Raw genomic sequence first — 19062 nt, forward strand, 5'->3', positions numbered from 1 at the left:
CATGTGGAAAATTGCATTTGGGAAAGGAGTGTGTTAACTAACAACCAGAGCCCAGACCTGGAGTGCTGGGAGAGAGGCTGGTGGTTCCCACTGGTACCCGTCGATGCCCACTGCTAATCTCTGACTTGAGGAGGCCGGAGAGGCCCAGGGTGGGGTGGGGCAAAGAATTGCCAACACATGCAGGCCTCTTGGTGGCCCCCTCCCTCCTGCCTATAACGAAAATCCTTCCCCCATCTCTCCTTCTGCCTGCAGTGTGTAACAGGCCTCTTCTATCCCCTCACAAACTTCCTGGCAGAGGCTTCCTATTTCACCTATTATGTTCCTGGCAGAAACTTTTAAGGCCACCGAGGCAGCAGTCTCAAACACAGTCTTTTCAAAGACTTGGGGGCAATTCCGAGCCTGAATTGGCTCCGTTTTCTTTCCCTGTACAGTCCCCGCTCTGCAGTGGAGCTGACAAGGGCTCTGGACAGCGGGACAGTGGGATCCAATAAATCTGAGGCCTGTCTAGGTGCTTCATTTATCAAGAGGCCTAATTTACCCAGGCCCTTTAGACTAATTGCAGATTTGCAAAAACTGCTGAGAGTGTAGAACCGTGTATTGTGAGTGTCCCTTGCCATATTTCTGCTAATGTGTTTCATCTGGAGTACATAAAGAGGCAGGGATGCTGATTTTAGACACAGCACTTTGGGGCTAATCCAGCTAAATGATTAGCCCTAAAATTCTGCAGTGATGTCATTTTCCCTACAGTGCTCTGCCAGTCGGGCTGTTTGCTTTATAGTGAGAAATATGTACTCGCAGACACAGGCTCGCTCTCTCAGCATCACAGGGAACTCTGCCCTTTGTGGCTGACTGCAGGGAATCAGCACCCTGCCCACGGTCTCTGGGTCTCCTCTGAAGATGACAAGGGCTGACAGCAGGAAAACAATCATGGGAAAATGTCCCTTCTTTAAGGGACCCAGATAAGAATCACTGTCCACTAGCACGCACACGCATCCGTGAGTGGGTTACAGGAGAAGTCACCCAGGTTCTGGGCAAGGAGCAGGTCTAAGCTGTGTGGGCATGTGTGGGTTACTTGACCTCTCTGAGCCTCAGTTTTCTTCTCTACAAAAGAAAGACATGAACACCTGTCTTGCTGAATGCCTCAGGACAGCTGACAAGGTGATTACCATGGAGTTTAGAGTGAGAGGGTTCGAGTCCCAGCTCTCTCACTTCTGAGCTCTGGTGACTCATCTCCTCTGAGCCCTGGGCTCCTCCAGCATAGACATGAATAATAAAAGTAGCCTTCTGAGGCTATTAGACTGAGCGCTTACCCAGCATCCGGCTCTGCACGCCACACAGTGTAGTCGCTCCAAAAGTAGCAACTCTGACTTGGGTTCATTGGGCCCGTGTATTTGTTTCAGAAGGAGGAGCTGAGCTGCAGTGGATGGTTTTTAAAATACCTCTGCATCCTAGCAAGTTATTTTCCCAGTAAGTGCAAGTAGGGTTTGCACTTGGTACAAAGTCAGAATTTACAGATCCAAGTTCCTGAGGCTGGTGAGGCTTTCCACATTTCTTTGATATACAGTCGACCCTTGAACAACACAGAGGTTAGCGATGCCAACCCCCCGCACAACCGAAAATTCACATGTTACTTTTGACTGCCCCAAAACTTAGCTTCTAATCGCCTACTAATGACTGGAAGCTTTATCAATAACATAAACAGTCAATTAACACATATTTTATATGTTATGTGTATCATATACTATATTCTTACAATAAAGTAAGCTAGAGAAAAAGGAAGTGTTAAGAAAAGCATAAGGAAGAAAAAATATATTTACTGTTTATTAAGTGGAAGTGGATCATCATAAAGGTCTTCATCCCCCTCATCTTAGGTTGAGTAGGCTGAGGAGGAGGAGGAGGAGGAGGAGGAGGAGGAGGACGTTGGTTTTGCTGTCTCATGGGTGGCAGAGGCAGAAGAAAATCCACTTATAAGTGGATCAACACAGTTCAAACCCATGCTGTTCAAAGGTCAACTGTATTGTGGATAAGGGGCAGAAATATCACCTTTCCATGTAGCCAAAGCCTTCACAGATTCCAAAGTACATATCTTATCTAATATTTATAACCTTTACTAGGTGCCTGGTTATGCCAAGCAATGTAACATAAGCATTTTACATACAACTGCCCATCCAATCTTAACCCTAACTCTCCAAAGGAAGAACTATTTTTATGTCTATCTTACTGATGAGGAAAGTGATGCTTCATGAGATTAAATAATTCATCCAAGATTGCACAGCTGGAAAGAGGTACAGTAGAAACTCTAACCTTAGTCCAGCTGCCCCGAAGCGGGTCCTTTTAGCCAGGACATTATGCAGAAGCAAAACCATAGAAAGGAACACCGCCAAACCTAGGACACAACCCAGCAATGTTTTACTGAGGGCCAAGTACTTTGCTGGGTACTGTCCACGCAGGGTCTCCAGTCTTTCCAATCATGCTGCAAAGTAGGAATTTCTACTGTTGCCCCATGGTACAGATGAAGAAAGTAAGACTTGTGTATTCTCATAAGTTACTCAACTTACAACTGGAGGAGTTGGGAGAGGAAGTGAAGGCCAGCTGCCCCTTGAGGCTGCCTCTTAATCTCTGTTCTGCTGGGAGGAAGATCAGCCCTTCAAATGGGCTTGTAAAGTAGATACCCGTGATGGGATTGCTGGACCCATTACCTTTAGACACTGGCTCAGGTCCTCTTGTAAGCATGATCTTCACAACTCGTCCAGAGTAAATGAGGTTATGCTTTAGACACCTCACAAAGGCCTATGCTTTCCTAAAAACTCTAGGACACGATCTTTTAGCCTAGAGAATTGTTGAAGAACAGCCCAGGAGAAGCTGAGGGCAAAGTACTCCGTGTTCTGAGAGGCTGGGTGTTAAGCCATCTTATTAATTGGCCTTCCTAGTGGGAGTGTTTGTCCTGATGGGTCAAAGTTTGAAACAGACACAGCACCCAAAGCCTGGAGATAACATTTGTCTTACATCCCCCATCTCTGGTTAAGCAGCTGGGGGCATGGGCCAAATTGCATGATGGATTCCTCACACATCGTACCATAAATTTACCCCTGAGAGCCGGGTGCTGTGGGTCCCACCTGTGTCAGCACGCTAACATGCAGCCTCAGAACCATAACATAGTGTTCTTGGGGGAGGCTGAAATTAATGAAACTCTAGCTGACATTTTGAGCACGCACACACATATCTCAAGATTATCCCACAAGTATATTTCTTGTGGAGAGAGTAGTTTTTCCGTATTAAAAGATGGCATTAACCTTCAATAGTCCATCACTTGCTTTAATCCTTTCCACCTGTAAATATTTCAGATAAAAATATCACAGCGGCTGTGCCTGCATCTTACAAATGTGGCTTAGATCCGGGCTTAGGGGGAGATGACAGGTTGAACTTTTTCACTTTCAAATATCCACCAAAACTAGAGTCAATGGGTGGTAGTGGAGGAAGCATGGAATTTGGAGTCTGAAAGGCCTGGGTTCAAATCCCTGCTTCTTCACTGCTAGCCCAGGGAGTTTGGAAAAGTTGCTTGCCATTTACCACCATCAGTTGTAGAGTTTCTGCCCTGCCAAAGAGGGCTTTGCACAGTCTGTCTGTTCAGAGGAGGTATATTTTCTAAAGTCATCGGCCTGAGGATGTAGCTTTTAATTTCAGTCACCATAAGCATGAATTGCAGCCCTCTTCTTGGCTTCTTCAAGGCTTATCAACCACATCTGTAAAATCAAGACCATTCCTTCTTTTCCAAGCCTTGAGCTTGAGAGGTGCTGTGTGCATAATCCAAGCACCACACTCCTATCACGGAAGGCAGGCCCAGGGCAGTCCTGGGTAACTGCTCACGGGTCTGAAACTAGGGTTGCAAAATGGCAGCCTGTGGGTGCCATTCCAGCTATGTGTTTTATTTGACTTGCACAAAAATCAGGAAATTTTCCCACAAAACCCTGTATTTCCGGTTCCTCTAGACGAAGCCAAATATCTGGACACACAGGACAGTATTTCCACAGATCAATAGCCAGCAAGACCTGCAAGGACAAGGAGCTGCTTCCTCCACACAGGCAAGCTCACTCCAGGTCCCACAGACCCCAGCTGTCAGCCAGCATGTGCGCCTACACCCACCATCTCACTTACATCCACTTCTGGCTTCTGTGGCCCCTGCAGTCTGAGATGTCCAGAGCCTTGCTTCTCAAAGTGTGGTTTCTGCCCCAGCACCACCTGGGAGTGTGTTCAGAATGCAGAATCTCAGGTCCCGGCCCAGCATCTACATTTTAGCAAGATCCTGAAGTGATGAGTGTGTGCATGAAGCTTTTGAGAAGTTCTGATCTAGAATAGGGGCAGCGATCTGTGGCCAAATTCAGCCAGCAATTTGCTTTAGTAAATTAAGTTTTCTTGGAACACAGCCATGCCCATTTGTTTATGAGTTGTATGTTGCTGCTTTCACTTACAATGGCAGAGTTGAGTAGTTGCAACAGGGCTCAAAGACTAAAATATTTACTCTCTGGCTTTTTACAGAGAGAGTTTGCTGACCTCTGGTCTAGAAGAATGCTCTAAAAAATAGATTTTATAGCCTGTTTAATTGGACATTCCAAGTACTACAGATACCACAAAGAATAAACATTCAGGAGAGTTTCTGCAGTCTAACCTACTAACTTTCCCATCCCCAATTTTTTCTTTATTTGGGGATTTTAGCTGTCAGCCCTTAGAGAGCCCACAAAGCCATGAAGGCTAGCCAAAGAGATCTTCACCCTGGACATCCCATCTCCTCTTCGCCTCTCTCTCTCAGCCTTCCAGCCTTTTCCTCTCTTTTTTGTCTTTTCTTCAGGGTTCTTCCTCTTCTCTTGCTTGATCTTTCAGCTTGGTCTAGTGTCCTGGATGACTTAGGAAAGTAGAATACTGGGCAGGAGGTGGAAGACAGGAGGGTACTCTGTCAGAGTGGTTTCTGCAATACGAGCAGGCCTTCCACCCTGCCCAGATGCACAGCACTTCTACATCAGGATTTTGCTTAAAAAAAAAAAAAGAAAAAGAAAAGTCTCCACTGATATCCCAGTCTTGTGTCTACAGACTGCAAGAGGCAAAAAGGGAAAAGGAGACTAGAACTGTCCTAAAATATATATCAAGCACCTGGCCCATAGAAGGCACTCAGCAGGTGACAGTGCGTCTTCCGCACCTAAGGCATCTCGTGCTTCTTGACTTATCCTGAGGTAGAAAACGCTGTGAAATACTGCAACACGAAATCATTTTTGAGCGCAAAAACTGTCTAGAATGATACCGAACTTCCATATGTGGTATGATGAGTTTTTAACTGACCAGTCAACAAAGACTGTTCATCTTCAAAGTGGAATGCAGCATTTCAGAAGGCGTGGCAGCCAGCAACGTGTTCACCACACGGGGCGTCGCACAAACATCCACAGTGACTGGAAATTTCAGGTGGGCCTTAGGACTCACTGAGTCTCTGGAGGCGCAGTCCCATACCTGTCCCTGACAGAGGAGGAGGCTGGGGCCACAGAGGCACATGGCGGCAGGCAGTTTTCCATCTAGTCCTGCCTTCCCACCCCACTGCCTGCTGCAGACTCTTGGCCTGCTCAAATGTGATTCCACTGGGGAGGATTTCCAGAGACCGGCATGTAAGTCCGCAGTCCTTTTGAGCCTGTTGTGGAACTCATACCCAGCTCTGTTGGGAAGTGATCCTTAAAGTAGAGCTGATTCCCTCTTGCCACACTCTCTGCTTTCCATTTATTTCATCTCTTCCAGAGAAGTATCAGTTGCTGTTTTCTCCTTAATAATCTTTTCATCTCAGACAATGGCTCCCCATCCCCTCAGTCATCTCCTCTCCAAGTTAATAATTGTAGTTCTTTTCATCTTTCCCCATTAGTCCTGTTTTTCAACTCTTAAAATCACTACCTTCAAACCATTTCCAAATTCCCTGCATCCCTATGAACCTGCTTTGTATTTTAAAAATTATATAGAAATGTACTGAGTAAGCATATGGACAGGGCGGCTGTGTAGGTACTAATACACTCCATCACGTCACGGACTTCGCCAAGATTTCTTCTGAAGGAAATGTTCAAAAATGGAGAGTAGTGAAAACCTGCATTTTCTCATTTATTTGCTATTTTGGAGTCAGGGATGAGGGAGATGGTTAACAAAGACCTACTAATAAATCATAATGGTAAAATTAATAATGATAACAGTATTTTATATGCATGATGTTCAGGGCACCAGCTAAGATTTACACATATTATCTCACTCAATCCTCCTGATAAACCTGTGAGAAAGTACCATTATCATGCCCATTTTGCAAACAAAGGAATTCAAGATTAAGTAACATATTGAAAGGTATCCTCTGGTAACGTAAGGTGATCTCCCAAAAATATTTCCATCTTACTCCCAAGGATATAGAATTTTCCACAGAAGCAAGAGAGAATTTGAGAAGCCTATTCAGAGAAGTTTTATTCCCACTGACCCCCTAGCCTCCAGCAACGTGCCTGGCACACAGTAGGTGCTCAGCAAATGTTTAGAATAAATGGATAAACCTTACTGCCCACTTTGAACGTGATGTAAGGGATCAATGGACAACTTAAGCTGAGATTCAGGTGATAGCACTTAATTCAGAAGACCATCACATGACTGATACGGTTTGGCTGTGTCCCCACCCAAATCTCATCTTGAATTGTAGCTCCCATAATCCCCACATGTTGTGGGAGGGACACAGTGGGAGATAATTGAATCATGGGGGCAGGTTTTACCCATGCTGTTCTAGTGATAGGGAATAAGTCTCATGAGATCTGATGGTTTTATAAAGGGCAGTTGCCCTGCACACTTTCTCTTGACTACCACCATGTAAGACATGCCTTTATGCTTGCTCCATTTGCCTTCCGCCACGATTCTGAGTCCTCCCCAGCCGTGTGGAACTGTGAGTCCGTTAATCCTCCTTTCCTTTATAAATTACTCAGTCTCAGGTATGTCTTTATAGCAGCATGAGAACGGACTAATTATGATGACTTAGGAAGGCATTTTCCATTCTGGCTGGGCCATAGAACCACCCAGAGAGCTCTGGAAGGGTATAGCTTCTCTGGGCCCATCCCAGACATCCTAAATTGGAAACTTCCAGGGGCAGCCTGGGAATTTGTATTTGTTACCAAACCTCTCCAGGTGACTGTGAGGCACAGCTGCATTCAGTGTGACCTTCCCCCACCCGCTTTGTGCCCAAGGAATGGAAACTTTATAGGCCACACTCAGATGTTCTCCACTGCTCTCTGGCTTCGGATTAGGTTCAGTCACAGTGAGGCACTAGCAGATCAGAAGCTGGGAGAAGAGTGGAGTGGGGTGTTCACGCCCCAACTTCCTCCAACCAAGCCACAGGGTGACCATGGCTGGTTCTTCTCCCAGAGTTCCTCGGGTGGCCCTCCCTCAGCCACTGCTGCCTCTCCAGGTTCACTCACTGCTCCTCCCCTCACCCCGTCAGCCCTCCTGGTGCTTGGCTGTGCTCAGCGTGGGTGCTTCTCCAGGACCTTTTAGACTCCCCTTACCACTGCCCACACCTCTGAAAACAGTCCCTTCACTAACCTCCTTTCAATCCCCCTGTTGTAATGTGCTGTCAGCTTCCCACTGAGACCCTGACTGAATATCTATGAAATTATCCTGAAACTGGGTTTTTACAAATCCATGGGTCAGGGTATAAAGGGGGTTGTCATGGACACTTTTCTAGGAGCTTGCTCATGGGACCGCCCTAAGCCTTCTATCACTCTGTCCTACTGCTGGGACCCAGAGGCTCACAGCAGACAAGGTCTTCCCTGGCCCTGACTGACGGGGGCAGCCCAGGTGATAGTTGTCATATTTTGTTCAAAGGAAGAAGGGAGATCCAAATAATATCTTTTGGAGTCACTGAGCTGTGCCATCAGAAGCTTGACTTTAAAGGCCATATTAAAAAGAAAACCATTTTCTTCTGCGGTTTCCACGTACAAATTATTGAAAAGCCAATCTGTTTGAGGTAGCTCCCTTCACTTACACCCTGCATCTTAGAAGGCCGGGGTGGTGGGTGAAAAAAATATATGAGCCTTATGGGAATGAGGCTGAGGAGAGAGGCCAGAATTCCCTCCAGAAGGTGGAACTCAGGTTTCAATCACTTCCCCCAAAACCTCAAAGTGAAAACTACTCATAGCCCCAGGCTTTGCCTGTTTTTTGCCCAAGCCCAGTAAATCAGCCCATTCACATAGCACCCAGACCAGCCTCTGCTGAAACAGACTCAGCCCCTGAAGAAACCCAAGCTGAGAAAGCTCTCTGCAAACCCAGCCTAGAGCTTGCGAACCTTGGCCAACCTTTCCCAAGTCCTTGGCCCAGCATGCGGGTCTGTGCCTGGTTTAGGGTTTCATAGTGGCAGTTTCAAAGCCGTCTCATTATTACTGATGACCGGGGCTTGCTGAGCGCAATTGTGTTTTATAGCCCACTGAGCAGAGGGCCCCAGGAGCTGTGGAGGACTTGCTGCCTCTGAACTTGTACAAAGCACTGATTTCGAAGGTGGGTGGAGGCCACATGCTTAGCTGAAGCTGTTCTAAGTGAACATTGCAAAAGCAGACACCCAGCATCCATGCACCCATGGAGCAGCCTAAAGATGGGGCAGGCACATCCAGGTGTGGCACCCCCTCATCTGCAGACTTCCCCACTGCCTGAAAAAGCTCAAGGAACTTGTGTGTAACTGCCAGAGATTTGAGGCATGTTTTAGTCACTCAGGACATTATCCGATGCCCTTAGGATAACTCCCGTTTCAAATTGGATGTATTTTTCAACTTATTGCCTGGGCCATTTTGGTTGGACTGAAACCTGAGCTTCCATTATTTACCAAGCCCAATTTCCTTATTATCACCATTCATACCTCATTTTCTGGGGTTACAGAAGTTCTGAGAAAAATTAAAGTTGGAGGTTTGGGGAGCATAAGGAATAATATTTATCAAGGTGCCGGACAGATTTCATCCTTGGACACATTTAACTTTCATTGCAATATAGGAGGTAGCGGCTATAATTTGATTCTATGGCTAAGAAGACTGCTCAGATTTCTATGCAAAGTCTTACAGGTAGAAAAGAGAGGTCAGGTTTGTGTGATCCAGAGTCAGGGTAAACCGCATGCACTGCCCTACTGTGTAGGGTGCAGACAGGGAGATTTATCTGCAGCCCACACTTAATTTTATACTCTACTTTTTATTTGCAAAATACGAGAAATGACAAAAGAGAAAATAAAAGTTATAGACAATCTCATCAGCTTTTAAGATACAAATAAATTAGGAAGTGGAAGTCATTCAGCTCCTGAAATCCCAAACCCTCATTAGTATAACAGTTGGGAGGCCTCTGGCAAATGGAAGAGAACACACAGAGCTTCTGTTGATACAGGCAATAGGACATTCACTATTTTACGTAATAGGAAGTCATGAAGCAGCATGGTTCCAGTGTTGGTTAACTCAGTAACTCACATCAATGAGAACACAGGTTTCTTTTATCTTTACTCTCTGCTATTCTCCATGTATGGACTTGGTCCCCAGGTTAGCTCTCCTCATGGTTCCCAAATGCCCATAGTGATTCCAAGTGTCATATTCAAACAAGACAACTTCAGCAGAAGGCATGACTCCATTTTTTTAAGACAGGGAGACCTTTCCCAGAAGCCCAACAGTAGATCCCCATCACCTTTCATTGGCCAAGACCAAGTCACATGCCCGTTCCTAACCAATCACCAGGAAGGAAATGGGACTACTAGGACTGGTGTAGACTCATCAGGATTCACCCCAGAGCTGGGACTACTATCTCTTTCCTTGTGGGGTGGATACCTGGGTAAAGTTAGGGTTCTGTTAGGAAGTAAGAATGAGGCAGTGGACCCTGGGTAGGCAGTCAATAATAATTGCCAAACACACACACATTTACACATACAACCACAGGTTACACCTCTTAATAGTTTATTCATTATTCCTCAAAATTTTCACCATGCAAAAAATGTGTGTGTCTTTGCTTTCTTATTAAGAGTGCACTATTGTATTTTTCACTAAATGAGGTTTTTTTCATGGTAGAACACACAGATTTTATTTATTTTTCCTCTATGGGAAAATAGCTCTAATTGAAGAGGCAACCCATCTTTACTAACCATTCCCCTATTAATGGATATTCATGTCATTTCTAGCTTCGTGGTACTGTAAACAGAACTTTAATTAGACACCCTTGCATGTGCACTTTGACCATTGCATCTCATTATTTCTATAGGACAGCTACCTCGGGTACTTTTTCAAAAAATTTTAATAATTTGTACCAATTTACACTTGCATTAGTACTATTCTAGAGTACCTTTGCCAGCAATTACAATTATCATTTTAATTTTTATCAATACACCAGATTTTAAAAACTGATTTTTTAAAAAAAAATTTCTGGAGTAAGCTGTATGGTTTTTCAATGTTTATTGGGCAATTGTATTTCAACTGCGAATTGCCTTTTAACTCCTTGCCCACTTTTTCCCATTGGACCATTTCTTCTGGACCCCAGGTCCACTGCTGGGCTCAGATCTGGTTGCATTGTTGCTGTACCACCATCACCGTTTGCTGTGGTTGGAGTTGCCCCAGGCAAGCTCCACTCCCAGTGAACACTGTAATTCCTTTTTCTCCAAAGGAAAGGCATTTTTACCTCGAGTAGAAGCCTTAGATTTAAACTATGGACCAACCAGAGCCAACTTTATTCTGTCAGCTTCATGGTTGTGAAGTGTGAAATGTCCATGTTTCCTCCCATGATGTTCTTAGGATGCAACTTTTTGGATAGTCACAGCTTCAACAGAGTCTAATACAGATCCTCCAGTTGGTAATAGTGAACCCCAGGATGGTGGCGATGGTGGACACCTCCACAAGGAAGCAACAGGGACCAGGGAGACCTCCCATCACTCCTCCCTATATGAGACTGTCCCTTCCTTGAAAAGTCAGACAGGTCTTGATCATGGCAGGTCAGCCAGCAGGTTTCCTCGTACCAGCCTTTGTGGTGCTTGATGCCTCCATGAGCATCAGATCTGAAGGTGAAACTGAGCTTGAAGATGGAGCTCACGCCTCCTGGCTTTACCCTATCCTACCTGCCTTTGCCCCTTTCCATCATGATTGAACCCTGGATGGTTTAGAGATTGGACTCTATGTGACTTAGGGCAAATTAATTCTCTTTCCTCCGTTTCCTTATCTGAAAAATAGGGATAATAATAACAAAACCTACCTCACAGGTTTGTGAGTTATCAGACATAAAGCACTCAGGACAAAGCCTCATGTATGGCAAGCCCTCTGTAAGTGTTCGATGTTGTAATTTATTATTATTATTCATCAACACACCTTGTTGAGTACTCTCAAGTATAGGCACTGGGAAGATCAAGATGAATTAGTAACTATCCTTGCCCTTAAGCAGTGCACACTCTAAGAGGGAAGGCAGAGAAGTGAAGACATAAGTAGGATGAAGTGCTGCAGATGTTGTGAAAGCTCTCTGCAGAGCACCTAGGGGACAAAAGAGGGGTGGCATTTTACATACCTCCCTTCACTGTTTTGCCCCCTGCTAGTCCCGAGTCAGCATTCTACTAAACTGAAAATTCATTAGGAGCTGACTCTGAAGACGAGCTTCCTCCAGAGCAGAGTTTGAGCTGACTTAAGCTGTCCCAGGTGAGCAAGGGGGATCAGAGTTAGGAACAACCATGTGGCATGAAACAACCTAGAACATTCTGAGGACGACAAGTTCAGTGTAGCTGATCCCTAGGGAGGGGCGCCAGAGGAGGCTGAATGGGGAGGTAGGAAGGATGAGTAACAAAACTGGAAGTAGGAAAAGCAGTTAGAGAACTTTGTGGCGATCCAGGGGAGAGCTACTGAGGACCAGAACCGAAGCTGAGCCAGCGAAGAGGGCTAGGGGAGTTAGACAGGTGCATCGTTAAGGAGGTAACCCTGACAGTATGTCAGGTGTGAGCTGACCCAGACCTGCCTTCAGATCCCAGAGTCCCAGGAGAGTCGCAGATTAAACCCACTGGGACCCTCATCTATAGGGAAGAAAAGGTTTTGCTCAAGAAAAGCAACACTGTCTATCCTACTGGTAAGTCTGCAGGATGCTTTGTTCTTTTATCAGATGTTTTCTTCAAGGAAAAAGAAGTCATTTTATTTTGTGTGGGGAAACGGGATGAGTGTTCACAGTCAGGACTTCCCGAGATGTTCTCCGGCCCCAAGGCTGCCTCTCACAGTCAGACCCCACTCTCCCCCTACTGGAGGTGTGAACAAAAAACTTATGGCTGCAGGCAAAGCAATGTAGCCCACGAAGTCAGATGTGACTCCACAATCTCAGAACTCATGCTTTTCTAAACTTCCCCTCTGTGTGAGAAGCATCTCAGGGTTTCAAAACAAACCCATGCTTCCCCAGCATTGCTTCTGGTGCACTGCAGGAGGCAAAGGAGACATGCCCGGTGGCCTGTTTGAGGACTCCCACCTGTGAGTCCTCCACCCCATCCAATAGCAGTGACTTCAGGAAGCACAGAGCAGAAAGCCTGCACGGGGAGCTCACTTTGGCTCCACTGTGATCGGAAGCATCTCGTTCTAAGAGCCTGCAAACATCTCTTTCTGTTTCAAATGTCAAAATTCCCTTCCTCGAAAAATGAAAAACGAGTCCAAATGTATCTCAGTGTATCATCGATCTTTACAAATGAACAAAGAAGGGAGAGTATTGGATATTAGCAAGTGTATTTTTTCCATTTTCATTTGGCTATGAATTTTTAATTCATAAAGCATTTCACCATTGTTAACAATTTTAAATAAACCATTAAACTGTCCTGGGCACTGCCATCATTGGAATATTTTTAAAGCAAATATATTATTGACAGCACTTTTATCCTATGTTCCATCCATTCAATTGCCTTCCTAACTGAAATGTCTTTCAAGAAGCACATGTTGTCAAGGTTGCCTGTCTTCTGTCCTGTTCCTATATGTTTGATGGTAAAATACACTGGCATTTGTCAAAAGAAACAGTAATGAGGCTGTCCAACAGCCAGGCTTAGCCTGCTTTATGCAATACGTATGCTCCTACAAAGTTGTGGCAACATTTTTGGTAAGTTGTTTCATATTCTGTGTCCTCTTAGGAAATAAAAAGCAGTACTAACCTCTTTTTTATGTATGAATTGAGATTCTGCATGCCAAGTTTCTTTAAATTGAAGTTTACCTGTACGAACCATTTTTTAAATTAGGTAAACATTTATTTATTAGTTTATTCAACATACATTTATTGAGTACCCACTGTGTACCAGACAAGGCTCTGAGAAGCTGGGAGCTACAGTGAATGAGCCAAAGTCCCTGCCTTCATGGTGACTGTAGTACTGTGGGTCAGTCAGACTAAACAAGTAAATAATTGCATAATATACGTTCAGATAGCAAAAGAATGCTATAAAGAAAAATAATGCAGGCAAAAGGGATAGAAACTTGTCGAGGGAAGTATTTTAGATGGTGTGCTCATTTTCTATTGTTGCCTAACAAATGACCACAAACTTAGTGGCTGACAAGGAGATACACAGGAATCAAGGCCTGGATTACCTGGGTTCCCTGATTAGGTCTCCCAAGGCTGTAATCACAGGGTCAGCCAGAGCTGGGGTCTCATCCAAGGCTTGAGGTTCTCTTCCAAACTCATGGGCTTGTTGGAAGAACTTATTTCCTTGCAGCTGGAGGACTCATGGAGGCTGTGCTGCCAAGGGCAGGAGGAGAATGTCTGTTACTGCTTCTTTCTCATCTAAGGGCTCACCAGATTGGGTCAGGCCCATTCAGGATAATCCTTCTTTTCACTGAGTCAAAGTCAAGTGAATAGTAACCTCATGACAGGAGTTATATCCCCTTGAATCATAGTTTCCACCTGCACGAGGACATTACACCAGTGGGTAGGGATGGGCCATCTTAGAATATTGCCTACCACAGCCAGGGTGGTCAGGGGCAGCTTTTTTTATGAAGATGACATTTGAACAAAGATCTGAAAAAAGGCAGAGACTGAGCTACCTAAAACTTTGGCACAAAAGCATACTGGCTTGTGCAAAGGCCCTGTGGCAGAAATTGGTGCATTCAAGAAATGCAAAGAGGCCAATGGAGTTGGAGGCTAGTGAATGCTGGGAGACAGCATGGAGTGAGATCAGAGAGGAAGGCAGGCCACAGAACCTTACAGGTCATGGTGATGTACATGGAAGGCTCTTGCTGGGGGGTGGCAGAATCTGGTTTGTATTTCAGAAGCCCTCTCTGACTTCTTTGTGAAGAAGGAATTGCAGGGGAAATCTAGAATGAAAGCAAAGAGAGCAAAGAGACTATTAACAAGCCTGTTGCTAAAGTCCAGGCATAAAGTAAAGGTAGTTTGAACTATATGGTAGCTATTGAGTTGAAAACAAATTCAAGGCAGATTTTGGAGGGTAGGGTCAATTAGACATACTTAAAATGTAACGATTTAGGAGTATAGGCCCTGGGAACAAACTTCCTAAGTTCAAATCTTTCATCTACCACATGCTAGCCATATGAGCTTGAGCAAGTTATTAAACTTCTCTGAACCTTAATGTCCTCATCTGAAAATTAAGACTTAGTACCTATCTCACAGGGTTTTGTGAGCATTAAATGACATAATAAAGGCAAAGCACTTAACACAGTAGTTGGGCACATAATAACCGATATTTATGTAAATGACATTTATGTATACATAAATGGCTATTGTTATTATATCTAGTAATGACGGATTGAACATGTGATATTTTCTCATATCAAGAAATTAAGGATATTCTCAAGGGCTTTGGCTCGTGTAACTGGGAGCATAGTGGAATGAGGACAACTGAAGGATGCTTTGGTATCAGCTTTTCTAATAGTCTAAAGATCAGAAAAGACGATGCATGCATGGGATGTTAGGAGAAAGGTGGGCTTTACAGATTAGGATCTGAAACCCAGCTTTGCCACAAACTCACTATAAGACCCTGACTAATAAACTAAACATCTATGAACGTGTTTCCTCATCTGAAAAAGTAATGGATTTGCAGGATAGAATGAGGTAAAGCCCATGGGAGCCCCGGGCACCCACTAGGGCCTCAGAAAATGTGTGCATTATGGTCTGAATGTTTATGCCCCCCAAAATTCATATGTTGAAATCCTAACCCCCAATGTGATGGTGTTAAGAGGTGGGGCCTTGGGGAGACACTTAAGCCATGAAGGTGGAGCCCTCATGAACGGGATTAGTGCCCTTACAAGGAGAGGCATAAGAGCTCTCTCACCCTCCTTCCACCATGTGAGAATCAAATGAGAAGTCCACAGTCTGCAACCCCAAAGAGGGCTCTCACCAGAACCCAATCATGCTGGCACCCTCATCTCAAACTTACAGACCCACAACTTTGAGAAATAAAATTCTGTTGTTTATAAGCCATCCAGTCTACTGCACTTTATTATAGCAGTCCAAAGGGACTGAGGCAGTGAGGATCTCATGTCCCTAGAAAGCAGATGAATAGGAGAGAAGGAGTTTTTCCTTTTTTTTTTTTTTTTTTTTGAGACGGAGTCTGGCTCTGTCACCCAGGCTGGAGTGCAGTGGCCGGATCTCTGCTTACCGCAAGCTCCTCCTCCCGGGTTTACGCCATTCTCCTGCCTCAGCCTCCCGAGTAGCTGGGACTACAGGCGCCCGCCACCTCGCCCGGCTAGTTTTTTGTACTTTTTAGTAGAGACGGGGTTTCACCGTGTTAGCCAGGATGGTCTCGATCTCCTGACCTCGTGATCCGCCCGTCTCGGCCTCCCAAAGTGCTGGGATTACAGGCTTGAGCCTTAGACTCTGATGTACAAGCTGTCGCCTGTACACTCACTTAGCCAGGGGGTCATTCTGTAGTGCGCAGTGCTTTGGCACTCACTTAAAACAGCCTGTGAAAGTTTTGGGGGCTGTCACCAGAAAGCCACTAAGTAGAAAAGACGTTGCCTTCCATTGTCCATTTGGCTATCTGGGATTCTAGCTATGGTCTGACAGAAAGCAGAAGTAATTGACTCTCTCACCTGGAATGATGTGGCAAAGTGTTCCGCCCCTCAATCACCTCAGGACTCTGTCAGCAATGCTGGGATCCTCCCAAATTCACACACTCACACTCTGGGACACAGAAAAGAGCAGTTGTGCCCAAAGAATCAAGAAGGAATGAATTTTCTCATTGCTAACCTAGTCCAGTTATTCCTAATTCTTAAGATAAAATGTTAATTTCTCTTTAATAGTTTTAGAATCAAGTAATTCTCACAGAACATAAAAACTGGAAAGAACCTTGGATTTACTGTCTAGTTGGCCATTGTTTCTCCTTTAAGACCTCAGATTCAAGTTTGAGGGGATCATGGTGGACCAGAAACAAGACTAGATTGCAGCTCCAGGAAGAGCAGCATCTGGAGGCTTGAGTTGTGAATTTTACCTCCAGGTTGAATACAAGAACAAAACAGCAATCCCAAGAGGACCCACAAACCCTCTGAAAGAAGCAGACTGCTCCTGCAGGACCTGGGAGATACCCCAAACACTGTGAGTGTCCCAACTGCAGAAGTGGGAAAGGGAGAGCCTCCTCCCCCGAACACACACCCCACTGGAAAAGCTCAAGGTCTGTTTGCAGGAGAAACTTCCAACTTTACCTGGAGCTGAGCCAAGTTAGAGAGCCTAGTGAGATACAGGGCTAGAGGAAGCAGCAGAAAGGCCCTGGGAGGCTCGCTGGGTGCCCAAGCAGCCCATTCCTGCCTGGCACCAAAGGAATCCACTGGGAGGGTGGCCAGAGGAGGGGCGGGGGGCAGTGAAACTCTACAGGGAGAAGGAATTCTCTAGCCAAACTTTGTAACAACTTGTATGGGGCAAGAAGCCTCCTGGCCAGAACTCTAGGGGAAGAACTAAAGCCCTTTTCTTTTTTTCTTTCCCAGCCAAAAGGCGGATTGCCTTGGGCAAGTTTTCAAGCCCTTCTCACCCTCCATCTGGAAATGGATTCAGGGCTGTTGGTGGGGCACGGTGGGAGTGAGACCAGCCCTTTGGTTTGTGTGGGAGCTGGGTGGGGCCTGGGACTGCCGGCTTACCCCCACTTCCCTGACAACCTGCATGACTCAGCAAAGGGAGCCGTAATTACAGGTACACAACTCCAGTAACCTGGGAGTCTCACCCCCATCCTCCATGGCAGCTGCAGCACGATTCGCCCAAGGAGAGTCTGAACTCACACACACCTAGCCCTGTCCCCACTCGATGGTCCTCCCCTACCCACCCAGGTAGCAGAAGACAAAGAACACATAATCTTGGGAGTTCTAGGGCCCCGCCCACCACTGATCCCTCTCCACACTACTACAGCTGATGCTTTCTGGAAAGTGCCACCTCCTGGCAGGAGGCCAACCAGCATAAAAATAGAGCATTAAATCGCCAAAGCTAAGAACCCTCACGAAGTCGGTCCACTGCACCCTCCGCCACCTCCACCAGAACAGGTGTTGGCATCCATGGCTGAGAGACCCAGAGACAGTTCACATCACAGGACTCTGTGCACACAGCCCTCAGTACCAACCCAGAACCAGGTAGACTCGCTGGGTGGCTAGACCCAGAAGAGAGACAACAATCACTGCAGTTCAGCTCACAGGAAGCCACATCCGTAGGAAAAAGGGGAGAGTACTACATCAAGGAATGCCCCGTGGGACAAAAGAATCTGAACAACAGCCTTCAGCTCTAGACCCTCACTCTGACAGAGCCTACTCAAATGAGAAGGCACCAGAAAACCAACCCTGGTAATATGACAAAACAAGACTCTTCGGCATCCCCAAAAAATCACACTAGTTCACCAGCAAGGGATCCAAACCAATAAAAATTTCCTGATTTACCTGAAAAAGAACTCAGGAAATTAGTTATTAAGCTAATTAGGGAGGCACCAGAGAAAGGTGAAGCCCAATGCAAGGAAATCCAAAACATGATGCAAGAAGTAAAGGGAGAAATATTCAATGAAATAGATAGCTTAAAGCAAAAACAATCAAAAATTCAGGAAACTTTGGACACACTTTTAGAAATGCAAAATGCTCTGGAAAGTCTCAGCAAAAGAACTGAACAAGTAGAAGAAAGAAATTCAGAGCTCGAAGACAAGGTCTTTGAATTAAGCCAATCCAACAAAGACGAAGAGAAAAGAATAAGAAAATATGGACAAGGCCTCCAAGAAGTCTGGGATTATGTTAAATGACCAAACCTAAGAATAATTCGTGTTCCTGAGGAAGAAGACAATTCTAAAAGCTTGGAAAACATATTTGGGGGAATAATCAAGGAAAACTTCTCCAGCCTAGCTAGAGACCTAGACATAAAAATACAAGAAGCACAAAGAACACCTGGGAAATTCATTGCAAAAAGATCTTCACGTAGGCACATTGTCATCAGGTTATCCAAAGTTAAGACAAAAGAAAGAATCTTAAGAACTGTGAGACAGAAGCACCAGGTAACCGATAATGGAAAACCTATAGATTAACAGCATATTTCTCAGCAGAAATCCTACAATCTAGAAGGGATTGGGGCCCTATCTTCAGCCTCCTCAAATGAAACAATTATCAGCCAAGAATTTTGTATCCAGCCAAACTAAGCATCACATATGAAGGAAAGATACAGTTGTTTCCCAACAAACAAATGCTGAGAGAATTCGCCATTACCAAGCCACCACCATAAGATGGACTGCTAAAAGGAGCTCTAAATCTTGAAACGAATCCTGGCAACATGTCAAAACAGAACACTTTTAAAGCATAAATCACACGAAACCTATAAAACAAAAATACAACCTAAAAAGAAAAAGCAAAAAAACAAAAAAATACCAAAGTACACAAGCAAGAAAGAGCACGATGAATGCAATGGTACCTCACCTTTCAGTACAAACGTTGAATGTAAATGGCCTAAATGCTCCACTTAAAAGATACAAAATTGCAGAATGGTTAAGAACTCACCAACCATCTGCCGCCTTCAGGAGACCCACCTAACACATAAGGATTCACATAAACTTAAAGTAAAGGGGTAGAAAAAGGCATTTCATGCAAGTGGACACCAAAAGTG

Source organism: Chlorocebus sabaeus, chromosome 12 (assembly GCF_047675955.1).
Source record: "Chlorocebus sabaeus isolate Y175 chromosome 12, mChlSab1.0.hap1, whole genome shotgun sequence".
NCBI classification, from domain to species: domain Eukaryota; kingdom Metazoa; phylum Chordata; class Mammalia; order Primates; family Cercopithecidae; genus Chlorocebus; species Chlorocebus sabaeus.